Below are 14,777 nucleotides of genomic sequence, written 5' to 3' on the forward strand. Positions count from 1 at the left end.
GCTGTCATGTCAGTAACTGCTAGTAGTCTGTTGTTATTTATGTATTATTGTCATTTTGTTTATTTTCTTTGGTTACATCTTCTGACATCTGAATCGGACTTCTCTTAAACTGAAATTTACTGTGCGTATTGTTTTGCGTTTACTTTTCTACATTGTCCAGAGGTATAGGGGGAGGGTTGAGATCTCAAAAAACATGTTTAACCACGCCGCAATTTTGCGCCTGTCCCAATTAAGGAGCCAGTCTGGCCTTTTTAGTCTTGTATGATTTTTAATTTTAGTTTCTTGTGAATAATTTGGAGTTTAGTAGTATATATATTTGTTTAGGGGCCAGCTGAAGGTAGCCTCCGGGTGCGAGATTTTCTCACTGCATTGAAGACCTATTTTTGACCTTCTGCTGTTGTCTGTTCTATGGTCGGGTTGTTGTCTCTTTGACACATTCCCCATTTCCATTTTCAATTTTATTGAGCAAATCTGACAGACTGCAAAATGTTCATCTGGTTTAGATTTATCTGCCCTGAAATTTTCAGACGAGTCGGGTTGCTGCCCCTGAGTTAGTAATTTTACAGTTTTTTTTATTATCTTAGATATCATTATAGTATCTAAAAATATCTTAAACATGTTAATTCTAATACTATTTGTTCTGATTAAATGATTTTAACCTTACATGATTTCCAAAGCATCAGCCGTAAATGCAGGTGAGCGACACAGGCTCTTGAGAGTCCCTAGTTATTTATTAAGTGCATGGTATATTATTTGTCATCTATAATACTAAAATAATGAGGTCTAATTTGTCAGCCGTCAATGACTCATGGGGTAAAAACGACAAATCAAAGAATTCAACTATATATAGCTAATATAGGACAATGGTGTAGATTAAAAATTACACCACTCTAGACCCTTTTGTTTTCGAAATAATTAATATTCAGACCCATTTGTTTTCCACATAATTAATATTCAGACCCTTTTGTTTTCAATTGCAAATAATTAACAAGTTCCGTGTCGAATCCGATACCGATACCAATAGTATATTCACCTGTTACCTTTACCTTATCTGTACGTTCCGCATCTGACAGGCGCACCACCAAACTATATACACGGGTCATAATCACAGAGTTGACACTACTAAATTCAATCTTGTCAAATTGTTCTCTATTGTAGTATTTTAATCAGGAAGACTTTCTAAGATAACAATACGAATACTAAAAATCTGGACTTAAAATAAGTCGTATAACTCAAGTTAGGTACAGTCAGAGACATATAATACACAGAGAATATTAGAACATGTAATCAAGTCAGGGATGAATAACCTCGATAGATAATCAAGAAAAGCAATGGGAAAATTATTTCAGATCATATTATAATTTCTTTTCTAAAAAAAAACTACTTGAAATCGTTATATTCATTTTTATGTATTTATTGAGAAAAATATTTTTTTCTGCATTTCATATAATTTAAAAATTCAAATCTGGTAATGATCAATTGTTATTACAAGAAACTTTTCTTTACCGCATATCTTTGCAATAGTTTGCTCCTTAATTACACAGTGAAATTATGAGTGCATTTGTTTCTAACCCGAAATTTTGTCATCGATGACTATCGTTTAGTAAACGTTAAGCTGCTAGAAACAAATACATCGTTTAATAAACTTTATCGACCCCGCGTAGTCAGACAGAAATAGATTACACTCACGCATTGTAAACAAACAGGTAAAAGTGCGGGAAATAAATAACCAGGACTTTATGAAAACAACACGTGCTCGTAATTATTTAAACGACAGATGCAGAAACAAATGTATCGTTTACAGAGGGCCCTCATGGGGTTTTTGATTATGTGATTACTTGGCCGTTTTTTTAATGATTATTTGATTATTAAGCCAAATATTTCATGATTATTTGATTACCTAGGACTGTATTTTTAGTTTATGATTATTTGATTACTAAAGATAAGCAAATATTTAATGATTATGTGATTATATTTGCAAAAAAATGGTGATTATGTGATTACTAGGACCCCCCCCCCCATGAGGGGCCTCTTTACACGTCTCAACGATAAACGATCAACGACTACGCGACTATTTTGCGAGTACATCGTTTATGTGAACGATGTCAACGTTGACCAAAAACTGTAAGAAACAAATGGATTAAACGACTACGCGCGTAATCGTTTACATCGTTTAGGTTAGAAACAAATGCCACGGTGGGTATGGTTGTCCTGCGAGAGAACGTACTGTGCTGGTGATTCGGTCCTGACGGGTGCTGGTGATCAATGAAAAAATGTAAACAAAGACGAAAATGATGATTTTTGACGTTTTCACTCATAAAAAATGGAAGAAAACGGTTGACATTTTTCAATTTTGTTTCTTATGGGTTCATATGTAAACCATTAAAAAGTTGACCCTCTAAACTGTTTCAGTAAGCGTAACACAAAAATGCTCATTTTCAGAAAATCTAGAACTGAAAAAATAAAACAAAAATGCTCATAGAGTCCGCTTTCTATACAGCAATCCACACGACAAAACTATTTTGTGAATAAAACATTGCAATTAATTAAAATTTAGCATTTTCTCAATTTATTCATGTCCTGATACTGTACTGGTGGGTCCTGTCATTGTGCTGGTGGGTCCTGATACGGTGCTGGTGATTTTGGATAAGAAGTTGGTCATATTTGAAACAAATGTTACAAAATCAATAATATTGGGCAGATAAATGTTGTCAATAGGATCTATGACTCCTATTTTAGCTCTTGTGCATCCATTTTGGCTGTTTAATATGTGTTTTCAAATGATCGTAACTTGTATTATACATAATTACATAAAAGGGCAACATCTTTCGTCCAATATCAGATAACAATATATAGTATCTAAAATGAAAATAGTTTTATTAAGATATTAAATGCTCCTTACATTGAGGCTTCAACAATGATCAAAGCGCATGCCGCATAGACTTGTTTGCTAGCGCTCCGCATTCCCCTCCCCACTTCCACCAAACCAACCCTCCTCATTTCCTCCTTCATTGTTACAGTGGTGTACCAACACAACAAAATAATAACACAAAGACACACATTATTGAACAACGAATGCTCGCAGGTACTGAACATGCTGAAAGCTAGTTCAAAGTCGCATTTTCAACTAATAGATAAACCATGTTCTCATATACAAAAATCCAAATCGTGTCGATTAAAAAAGTCTCAAAACTTAAGTTCACATTTTAATGTTTGATGAAGCAGAACTTTAAAAGTGTGCAGTGAATCTTGTGCTCACAACAGTTATTGTCATAATTATGTTTGCATAAGACTTATAAAGGAATAAAGAAGGTACCTATTATATTTTACACTTCAATTTAATAATCATGAATGGAAGGAAATGGTACGGAAGATTACATAGGACAAAAAGAAATTGATAGTTTTTTTTGACAAAAGACTTAAACGCTTCTTTGCATTATATAGAACAGCTCTTCTATAAAAGCATGCAAAAAAAAACTTTGATTGACTTGCTTGCTATGTTTGCTTGGATGTTTTCAAACAATAGGGAGGCGGAGTTTCAATACATACTGGGATTAATTTGATTGGACAAATAAAAACTGAGAGGAATTGAAGTTAATGTATTAGAAGAGCTGTAAATTCTAAGAAAAAAATCTTGTTGTCGTAGATGGTTAAATCCTCAACAAAATCTCAATAACTTTGTTTAAACGAATAAAGGTTTCAAATCAAATGTTCGTGAACTGTTTAGCTTCCACCCTAACGAGGCATGTTAGCTGTTCGAATGCTGTTACAACTGACGCACGGAAACTTTCACATTTCCATCTTCTTTACTGAAATATTTTACCCAGCTCATACTTGACAGGATTGTTATCCTAGTAACAGGTATAACCAATGAATTGAACACGTCAAGTTAAAAATTCCACAATACTATATTATTCATTTTATGTGTCTATTTGTTCGAAAAAAGTCGAAAAGTAGAGAGTTTTTCTAATGTCATGATTATCAGTCGCTTTCTAGATCTATGCTAAGCATTTATTTCAGATGACATGGACTCCTCACCCTGGTGACCCTGCTGCGTTTCATAACTTTATCCGTATACATATATCAACAGATAAACAAAAGGCTGCAACTGGTATTTTTGTATTTAAAATGATTCGTTGTAACGAGAATTTTTGTGGTGAATGGAAACTGTGAAGGTCAAAATCTTAAATTGCTTATAAATGTTGCTGGACCCAGTTTCGTTATCTGATCTGAATTTTCTGAAATGTGCAAGGTAAATGGATTTTTTTACTCGGTAAGTTTTGCCCTAATTGCTTGAACTTTTGCAATATTAACGCCGATTTCAATGAGTGTGTAGACAAAGGGAATATTTTTGGTTATCTTGCTTGTTGAACAGAAAAGTCATAATGACACATCTTTCTGTCTGTAGGACAAGGCTACTTCGAAAGGAGGGTAATATACCTTACCTAACAATGAATTCACGGTTTATTTAACAAGAAAGCTAACCAAAGATATTACCTTTGCCTACATACTCAATGGAATCGGCTGCAACTAAAAACTCGAATACACTTTAACAGACAATGGTCATGTTTGTTGATGAATATTGTTTTTCCTCGATTCACTCTTGAGCTTATATATGATCTTATAGCGATTCGGGTTGATAACCAGTTGAAATAAAGCCAGTTTTTTGTGTGTGTAGATTTGTATTGTTTTTAACTGTTATGAAGAATTTCTTTTTTAAACTAATATACTTGTTTTATACTCAATTGGTAGTATGAAGCTACGAGATATTTTAACTTTTTGAAATTGAAGGCACAATTAATAAAGCAAACGGTAGTTTCAAATACTTTTAAATAGATTTTTAACGATAATGTATCCTTGTGTTGATCCCATGCTAAACATAACAAAAATCTCTGTTCAAAGGTCTGTGAATTTTCTACAAAAAAAGTGATTTTATTTTCACCAAATTCTCTTTTTCTACTAAATACAATAATGAACTATAAATAATAATGCTTTGCAAAAAGTTTCCCCTTGATATATGTAAAAAATTATATCTCTATTATTCCTTGTCTGTGCTGTTTTGATACTATTGCAGTTTGCACATTTCGTAATTGACAGGCCACAGAAGGGGTCATAAACCATACACGAAAAGATAAAATATTGATCTAAGTACTTAATTTGCATCTCTGAACCCCCACCCCCGGCTTGTTTTTTTTAGGAGGGTGTCTAAAAATTGTCAATTACAGACAGCCGAGTACGCATTTTACTTTCAAGGCGTGATTACGTTGATTGTTAAAGTCCTGAAAACGGATAGATGGGAACAAAAATGTTTGATATATCTGGTTTTAGATTCAGTTTTTTTAAATATAAATTAAGGCTACATTTTCATATAATAATACTAAGAATTCACATTATCATAAAATGCAGAAAAAAATGGATGAATTGAAATATCTTAGTGAGTCATTACTACAGAGATGGTGTGTTTGACACACAAAACGTAAAAGCTTAGTGATATTACCAATATTATAATAAAAGTGTATTTTAGTTGGGTAATTTTTCCATTTACTTAATTTTTTCAATTAGAAGTAAGGCACATTTGATTTTTATTCATAAAAATATTTAAATATAGAAAAGTAGGACACATTGTTCACTTCCTCCCCAGTAATTCTTTAAAGATATTTATTTATTTTGGAATTTTGAAATGAAAAAGCTAAGAAATCTTAGTTTTGTTAGTGTTCTCTAGGTTATCTCGTCTTCATTCTCTGACATATTCTAGTCTGCCCTTTCATAAAATAGTGTATTTTTTTTAATGTTCTATCGAACTTTCGAAAAAAAATACCTGATAACCGTTCAGACAAAAAAAATATGTTGAAAAAATCTTACAGATACAGCAAGTGATTCTTAATAGCTATAAGATACATTTTAAAATACAACTTTTAAATCTTACGGGAAACTATTCCAAGCTTAAAATTTTCACTGTAACCTCGCTCTAACTTATCCCCTATCCCCTATCCCCCCCCCCCCAAAAAAAGAAAACCAAACAATCAAACAAACAAATCCGCAATACTATTGTCATTCTTATAGTCATCACTCAATTGTTCAAAAAGAAATGTGTTTTAAGCTGCCAAAGACATTTTTATTTTTTGGGTTATTGTTGAAGGTCGTACGATGACGTATGGTTGTTAACACATACTTCCTTTGGTTTCTTATGGAAATTTGTCCATTGACAACAAACATACCACATCATATACTTTATATAAGTATTGTATAAATTACAACGTATTTTCATGATCTTGCAAAATGATCGTAATCCCGAAAAACGTTAACATATTTTCTTATCTTAAAATGGGACAAGAAGGGTTCCATTAACAGGCCAATAAATAAGATTACAGTTAATTTTAAAAAAAAAATAGGGGTATGTTTTCTCTCATAATAAAAGTAAACAGATTCACAAAAATGTCAATTTCAAGAAAGTAGACAACAGTTAATTAGTCAATAACAGTACAGCATCAATGATATAAAATATATGACACTTTTAACTAAAATATAAAGGCACAGAACCAGGACATAGGAGCACAGAACCAGGACCGTTTTTCTTATCACCAGCACAGCGACAGGACAATTCCGTTTAACGAACTTGCACGACTTTTTCAATATAATATTGTTGTAATATACTTTGCATGGTACTTATGACGCATCAGAGAAAAATTAAGCAACAAAACAGTCGTTTTATTTCCGTTCTGATACAATGTAAACAAACCCACCAGCACAGAATCAGGACCAACCAGCACCCGTCAGGACCGAATCACCAGCACAGTACGTTCTCTCGCAGGACAACCATATATACCCACCGTGAATGCGCTCTATGTGTGTCCGATTTTCCGGTAATTAGTCCCTTAGAGTTGTGACTGTTGATTCACAGGTGTGCGATTACGCAATTTATTGCCCTCCGATCACCTGAATTTTGCCGGAGGTGAAGTTCTATATGGATTATTACTTAGTAATTGTTTTTAAAACTAAACAAATTCTGACATATTATTTTAACCATGACCAGAACTTTATTTTAACAGAAGCACTGGGCAATACTATAGTATTCAATCAGGAAAAGAAAAAATCTTTTAACATGTCAAAAAAAGAAATGAAGCAACTTTTTCATATTGAAAAATATGTAGCCAGTAGAATTTTGTATGGTGAGAAACATTTTATATCTGTTTTAATTTAATTATAATTTTTAATTGTCGATTGACCTAGAATAAAATTATTTATGGAACCTTTGCATAAATTTCCTAAATGAACGTACATTATAGTGTTGTCGAAATCACTATTTTTGCTGCCATGAAATATTGAATAAGAATCTGTCATTATTTGTAGTTTTTGTTAAGACTTAATATCACAGACTCTGATTAAAAACAAGTTGTATCATAAGTACATTAAAATGCCCTGCTGAACTGTAGAATTTTAATGTTTTGTTTCATAGATCACCGGAGTACTACAACATTCTTATCTTTACTTTTTCCTATCGGGTAGTGAAACTTCAGTTTGAAATTAGAAAGATTTAAAATTGTGCACAAGTTTTATCTGATCTTTTGTGGGTTTATGTTGTTCAAGGTAATTTTCGGTGCAGTTATTTTCTTTTCATTTGTTACTTTTTCCTGTGTTACACGACCTTGTACTTTTTGTATTGCCCCTTGACATCTCCTGCTTCTGTTTAAACCTTTTCCACCAATTCTTTTATTTAAAACAGATGTCATCTGTTTTAAATAAAACAGTCTCATTCCCGGAATTTGTTATACAGTAATTCATTTTAATATCAGCTTTTTATAAGCATATAAACTGCTTGGTCTCTCCACACAACTTATGTTTAGGACGGAATGCATCAATAGGTACATAAATAGGACATAAAGTCACAAATTTGGTAGGACAAAAAGTCACAGGACAAAAAGTCACAAATAATTTGTTGACAATTGTTTGAATATATAAGAGAATTATCTTGAAATATTTACTTTTTAATACATACATTCAAATTAATGTTGAGGAAATGTGTCATTGTACTTGAAAAATCAAGATTTATTTAATTTTAATCATGCAAAAGATATATTTCTTGGCACCATGAAGCCATTTAAGTGCCAAGTCACTTTGACATTTTGTTTTTTTAACAATTATTTGATTATCTTTGATATATTTTTGATAAATTTTGTTTAAAACGTTGGTATATATACAACAGTTCAAGAAAAATACAAAAATATTTTTGTAGAAATAAGCTATTTTCAGAAAAAATGAATTGTGACTTTTTGTCCTGTGACTTTTTGTCCGTGACTTTTTGTCTGTGACTTTGTCCTGTGACTTTCTGTCCTACATTCCATACATGTACCAGGTTATGGATATATAAGTACACGTTATGTGCCTTTGACCTTCACAAGAATTCTTAAACATTCATAGATGTGCAAAGAATATTGTTGTCGTTGGGTTGTTGTCTCATTGACATATACCTCACATTTCTGTTTAGTCATAGCAGCTGTGCCTTTTCAATTTATTGCAGAAAATATTAGCATAAACATTTTTTCAAAACAGGAGAGGTGAAATAGTGATCACAGAATGAGGACATGTAAAACTGAAACAGATAAATATAAATAAGCACCATTGACAATTTTGTTAAAGGACTGAAACAAACATAGATGATGACCAATGTGAGTGACTAGTGTACAGTAGTAGAGTGAACATTTCTTGCTTCTTTTCAGTCTACACATTTTGTCATTTCATATAAACAATTAAATATGTTACTTTCCATGGAGAGGAAGGAATATGTGAAACGAAATATTTTGCTATTTAGTACTGTCAAGATATATCACAGGAGTGTTGTAAGATAAATGAACAGTTTCTCTTTTTTTACATTATGCTACCTTTATGCTACAAGGGTAGCATTTTCCATTCTCATGATGTACAAAGATATTGTTCTATGGTCGGGTTGTTGTCTCTTTGGCATATTCCCCATTTCCATTCTCAATTTTATAGAGTGGCCTTCCAATGATAGCTATACATGTAAATCATTGTCTCATTAGCATGTGTATATATGTCTCTGGTACAGTGTTCAATTTGTTAGCGGGCATGACGTAAAACAGCGAATAAAAGAATTCAACTTTATTTATAACTAATATAGGACAATGCTGTTGATTAAAAAATACTCCATTCCAGGACCTTTTGTTTTCCAAATAATTAATATTACCAATAATTGATAAGTTCCGGGTCGTCGGAACAGAATGATTTTGAAAGCAGAGAAAACTGTGTATCTTTTAACCGGCACGACTTAATCTATACTATTAAACGAGAAGACCTCATTTTGTGTGTCGCTTTCTCTTCCTTCCACAATAAATCAATCATCATGCCTCTGTGTCCTATAGGTAACATACATAGTCGCATTTGTCATCCGTTCTTATGATTATTCAGATTGAGTTATTTTAGGAGAAAAACGACAAAAAAGGAGTCCGGATATGATTCCGTCATCAGACTGAATTTTAGTCATAGATAAGACTTCCGGTTTGAAACATGCACAAATACAACCAATCGTATGATAGATAACAAAAATGAAAAATAAATAAGCCAATCAGAGCGTTCTCAATATCATGGTGTTTAGATCGCAAGAACCACAACTATTATACCTCCTTATAGAGGACAATTATTTTTCGCGTTTATCTACATGTAAACTACGATTATACTACTTCAATATGAGACTCTCTGTATTCTGTCTACTGTTTTCTTTTAAATGTTAACGTTTACTATCTAAGGGGTCATACCAGTTACATATATATTAAAATAAGTAAAACATGTGACACAAGTACAACCAATCGTATGATAGATAACAAAAATGAAAAATAAATAAGCCATTCAGAGCGTTCTCCACATCATGGTGTTTAGATCGCAAGAATCACAGCTATTATACCTCCTTAGAGAGGACAATTATTTTTCGCGTTTTATATCATGGTGTTTAGATCGCAAGAACCACAATTATTATACCCCTTGTTGATGCCTTATGTGTTCAAGAACATGAAGAGGATTAAAGAAAAAAAAAGAGAAGAGAATTATTTTCGGCGTTTATCTATATGTAAATTACGATTATACTACTTTAATATATAGAGGCTCTCTGTATTCTGTCGGACTTTCTATGTTAGTATAGAAAGTCCCTGATTCTGTCTACTGTTTTCTTTAAAATGTTTACTATTTAAGGGGTCATACCACTTGCATATATATTAATAAGTAAAACATGCTCAACCGCATCTAAAACTACCTCGACCAAAAATTTTAACCTGAAGCGGGACAGACGGACGGACGGACGGACGGACGACCGACCGACCGAACGAACGAAAACAAAGATGCACAGACTGGAAAATATAATGCCCATAAACGAGGCATAAAAATTTATGGTTGAAAGGGAAAATAGTGATTTGGCAAAAATGAAAGTAAGGTAGAGATTAGAGGGAGGCAGGACCTTTTTCGGGGTGTCGGGATCGGGTGTTTTAAGCTCGGGATTTGGGGATTGATCCTTACAGAATCCGGGAATATATTTTTCGATTTCGGGATTTCGGGATATGAATTTCTTTAAATTCTGCATTTCTGCATCTCGAGAATTCATGATTTTAAGCCCGGGATTTCGGGATCAGGACCCCTCCGACCACCCCTCAAATTAGCCTAAGTCGGTCTTAGTCATTTATACATGATTCATATCCTACCATTGGTATGTTAATAAGGCTCTCAAAATAAAAGGCACTGATGGATTGTCCTAGAAGCATATTTTATTAGACTAATAATGGTCTATATATAAGCAGTTACATTTATTTCATGTTTGAAACGGTGCAAATTTTTAATTTGTTTTGATTTTTACCAAAAGAAGCATTGTAGGCTAGCAAAGGAGAAGAATAATTGTGGTCTGAGGCCAGAAACACGAAAATAATTGAATTTAACAGAAAGGAAACAAATATCGGACTTTGGAAAAAAAGGAGAGGGCTTTTGATACCTTTTATGAAATTCTCCATACATAATATCTTTTACAAAAAATCATCCCACAACAGTTCACAAGCTGTATTATATATGCCCGCGATTTCGCGGGTGTGTTCTAGTTATTACTATACTATATATAAAAATATTAATTTTCGCGAACCATTTAGGTCACGGAAATTCCAAAATATGGCATCAGTAAGGAGAGTTGTGCAAATAATGTGAATACACAGAACCCCCATCCAAATTATCTTTAGCTAAAAGTATTCATCATTTTCTATTTTATATGTACCAGCAACATTCCATTTTTCTATAATTTCGATTGAAATATTCCAAAATCTGAGTTAAAATCGATCGAATGCCCCAAATAAACATCATGTCTGATTGGTTGAAGTACTGTGGCGTCAATGATTAGCATAATAAGCCTCGATGTAAAGAATAAGCCTCGATGTAAAGCACACGCTTCACATGAATAAGGAGAGTTTTACAAATAATGTGAATACACAGATCCTCCATCCTATTTATATTTTTCTGGAAATGTTGCAGTGTTCATCATTTCTGTTTTGATTCTGCTCACAACATTCCATTTTTTCTATAATTCCGATTTAAATATGTGGAACCCGCAATAAAAATAGATGGCCTCAATGATCTAAACAAAAAATTCCGTTACCCTGAGTTCTACGATGTTACATTAGACTGGGATCCGGCCCAATCTAGCTGCGCGTCGTAAGGTCAAGATTAGCCAGGATCCCAGTCTAAATTATGTTACATAAACCCAAAACCATATCACACAATTACAGAACTTTGCGCTCAAATGTAATTCTTGGGGAAGTATACGGGTAACTTCGTTTACGAAAATTTATACACACTTTATCATTAACATATTACCTGGCTTTTGCATATTCACTATTTTTTATTCTGAACTGTAGTCGAATTCAATTCTATACATTTTTTTTTACATGAAGCAATAGGAGTAAGAATATTTATTTAGCGCCAATTTAACCAGCATCACAACAAAATTATTTACCGGTATTTTTGTGAAATTTCAGTTCTATAGGTTATCAATTAGAGAAATGTTGGCAAGTATTACTTATTTATGTTAAGGTTCTACTGATGTGATTCTCTAGACCTTTTTGACGGTCCGTTTTATCCCTTTTATCTCAATACTATCTCCGATGACAGGAATGTCAACTCGACCTATTCGTGTCGAAAGTGAAAATCCACTCTATTTGATGAAATAATTTCTTCTTCAACGGTTCATGCATTATTTTTGTATTATTTGATAACCAATCACATTCACGTTGCATGTTTGCATGAAAATGGTTATGTACATGTATTAGTGAATTGTAAGGGCGATGCAGCATGCGAGGTCAGTGCGCGATCACGTGACATTATTATATGTAAACAAACATGCTCCCCGTGTAACACGTGTCTGAATTATCCTTTTAAAGTGTTATGAATCTTTCAATCACTATTTTATGATATTTTTCTTTTTGTTTTTAGGTTTGCATATCAGTAGTCCAAGTGAATTAGAAATAGTTCCGAGTTGTGTGTGTGGTTTTTTTTTAATAGTCTATAGAATTAGAAGGTAAGTCTACATAAGTTATATTTACATGTAACTAAAGTCTAAAAAGATGACTCCACTTTCCCTCTATATTTAAAACCCGCTTACCAATTTAAACAGCATTTGCTCGCCTTGAAAGCTAATTTGCCCCTTCCCCGTCATTTCCCTTTAAATTTGCTCAAAAGTCATACTTATAGTCCATTTACATTAACGGCTGATTTGTGATTTTACCAAATTTTCATATTGAACACATTTGACCATTCAGTATGAGTTCCCATGTTTTTTTGTCTTATATGAAGGAGGTTTTAGGTCATCTTTTTCTAAACACCTTATTGCTATTTGTCTGTCTGGATTGTTAAAACCACAAAATCAGATAGTGATGAATATGCAAGTTTTCAACAATCCCGGAAATTACACTTTATTTAATTATCGCTATTTAGTCCAATCTGGGAAAAACAGTAATACACTGTATGTACAACTTTCTGTTTGGGTCATGCGACTGAAAATAAAGGTTTTTTACTAGAGAGCTGAGGGAGGAAAAACTTTAGAAAGCGATCATCAAGAAACTTTAATAGTTAATAATCCACTATTTTTCGAAATTGAAAATTGAAGTAAAAAATTATTTTGTTTTAAGTATTTACAATAAGTTAAAACGGGTCTCATTAAAAAGTATTGTGCATGGTGAATTGTTTCAACGGCCCCCAGATAGCTTCAACTGGATGAAAAAGTTGTGTAATTTTAGAATTCATCCGGTATGGAATAAATAGCGATTAGGTGTATTGACATCCACGAAAAAATATAGGAAGTAAGATACATGTAACTCCCCTTTAGGTTTTGATAAATATTGGATATGACATTAAGAAGTTATAAAACTGTATTCTTTGAATATGTTTCTAGCGTAACATGCACGCTTAGTACTGCTTTTTATACGTCCTTCAAAGACGGGACCTATTATGGTATACAAATGTCAGGTGTCTGTCTGTCTGTCCAGCGTAAACATGTGGCACCGTAACTTGAGAACGACTTATCCAAATTTCATGAAAATTAATATAGTTGTTTCTTAGGCTTAAATTAAAATATTGTTTGTTTGCAGTTTACCGACCGACCCTTGAAAATCCTCCCGACTGTGAAAATTTTATTGCTTTAAATTTGAAGAAATTTTTTTTAATACCTCTATTGACGCGATCCGGAACTTTGGGTTCTTTCCGGAAATGATTTAAAGTCTGGGTCAATTATGCATTTCAAGTTCGGTTTTTCTTAGCTTCCCGTCAAGCGTTCATGTCACCATTTAATGATAAAGCACATGGAAATTGTTTATAGGTATCCATGAAGTCACGGAGGAGTACTTTACGCTGTCGTCTCGTGTCAATTTTAAGACAAATAACAAACAAAAAAGTTTATTAGTAAACTGTTTATACAGATTCAGGCACATGTAATGATGTGTGATGATATCATTGACAATGATGCAGCGGATATTCATAACTGACACGATAACCATTCTGTCTCAAACAAATCGGGTTCAGAATCTGTGGAGCCTGACTTTATGGAACCAATTTCAGTGGTTAAATAATTCGACAGCAGCTTGAAGTATGGCATATTTTCTACAAATCGTTGTGAAGACGACAAAGATGAAACCACTCCTCCGTGACTTAAATCTTCATGGATATCTGTAAACACGCCTGTACGGAGGAAGGGCTCATTTGAAATGTTAATGGATATAGATCATACCAAATCAATAAGAAGCAACCCTAACTACACAAAGATGTAGAGAAAATGAATGGTTAGCTTGAAAAATAAATATACTCTCTCTATATTAAATCTATCTTCGATTGCAATGAGTATGCTCCTTTAGGATAAGGGGGGCTGTCCCACTCATTGCAATTATTCTCTTTCTTACAATATTAAATATACCCAAACTGTGTGGCCTGTGTGAATTCAATTAAATCATGTCCTTAGGAGCTATGCTGCCAATTTTTTTTTATGCATTAAAAACATTTCAGTACAGACCATTTACTTTTAATGGGGTGCTATGGATTTCACCCCAAACTTTAGATTTCTTTGGTTTTCATTAAAGCCTGGCAAAATTATAACCTTATCACATATATAATTAGATATTGTTAGAAATATGAAAACAGTCGGATGTCTTAATACTTTTTTTTCAAGTTGCCTTTTTTTCAATTGAGGAAGATTCAATGGTTATTTTTTTTTTTTATTATTAAAAATACACTCTTTAATAATTGTCTTA

Source organism: Mytilus galloprovincialis, chromosome 2, assembly GCF_965363235.1.
Source record: "Mytilus galloprovincialis chromosome 2, xbMytGall1.hap1.1, whole genome shotgun sequence".
Lineage (NCBI taxonomy): Eukaryota > Metazoa > Mollusca > Bivalvia > Mytilida > Mytilidae > Mytilus > Mytilus galloprovincialis.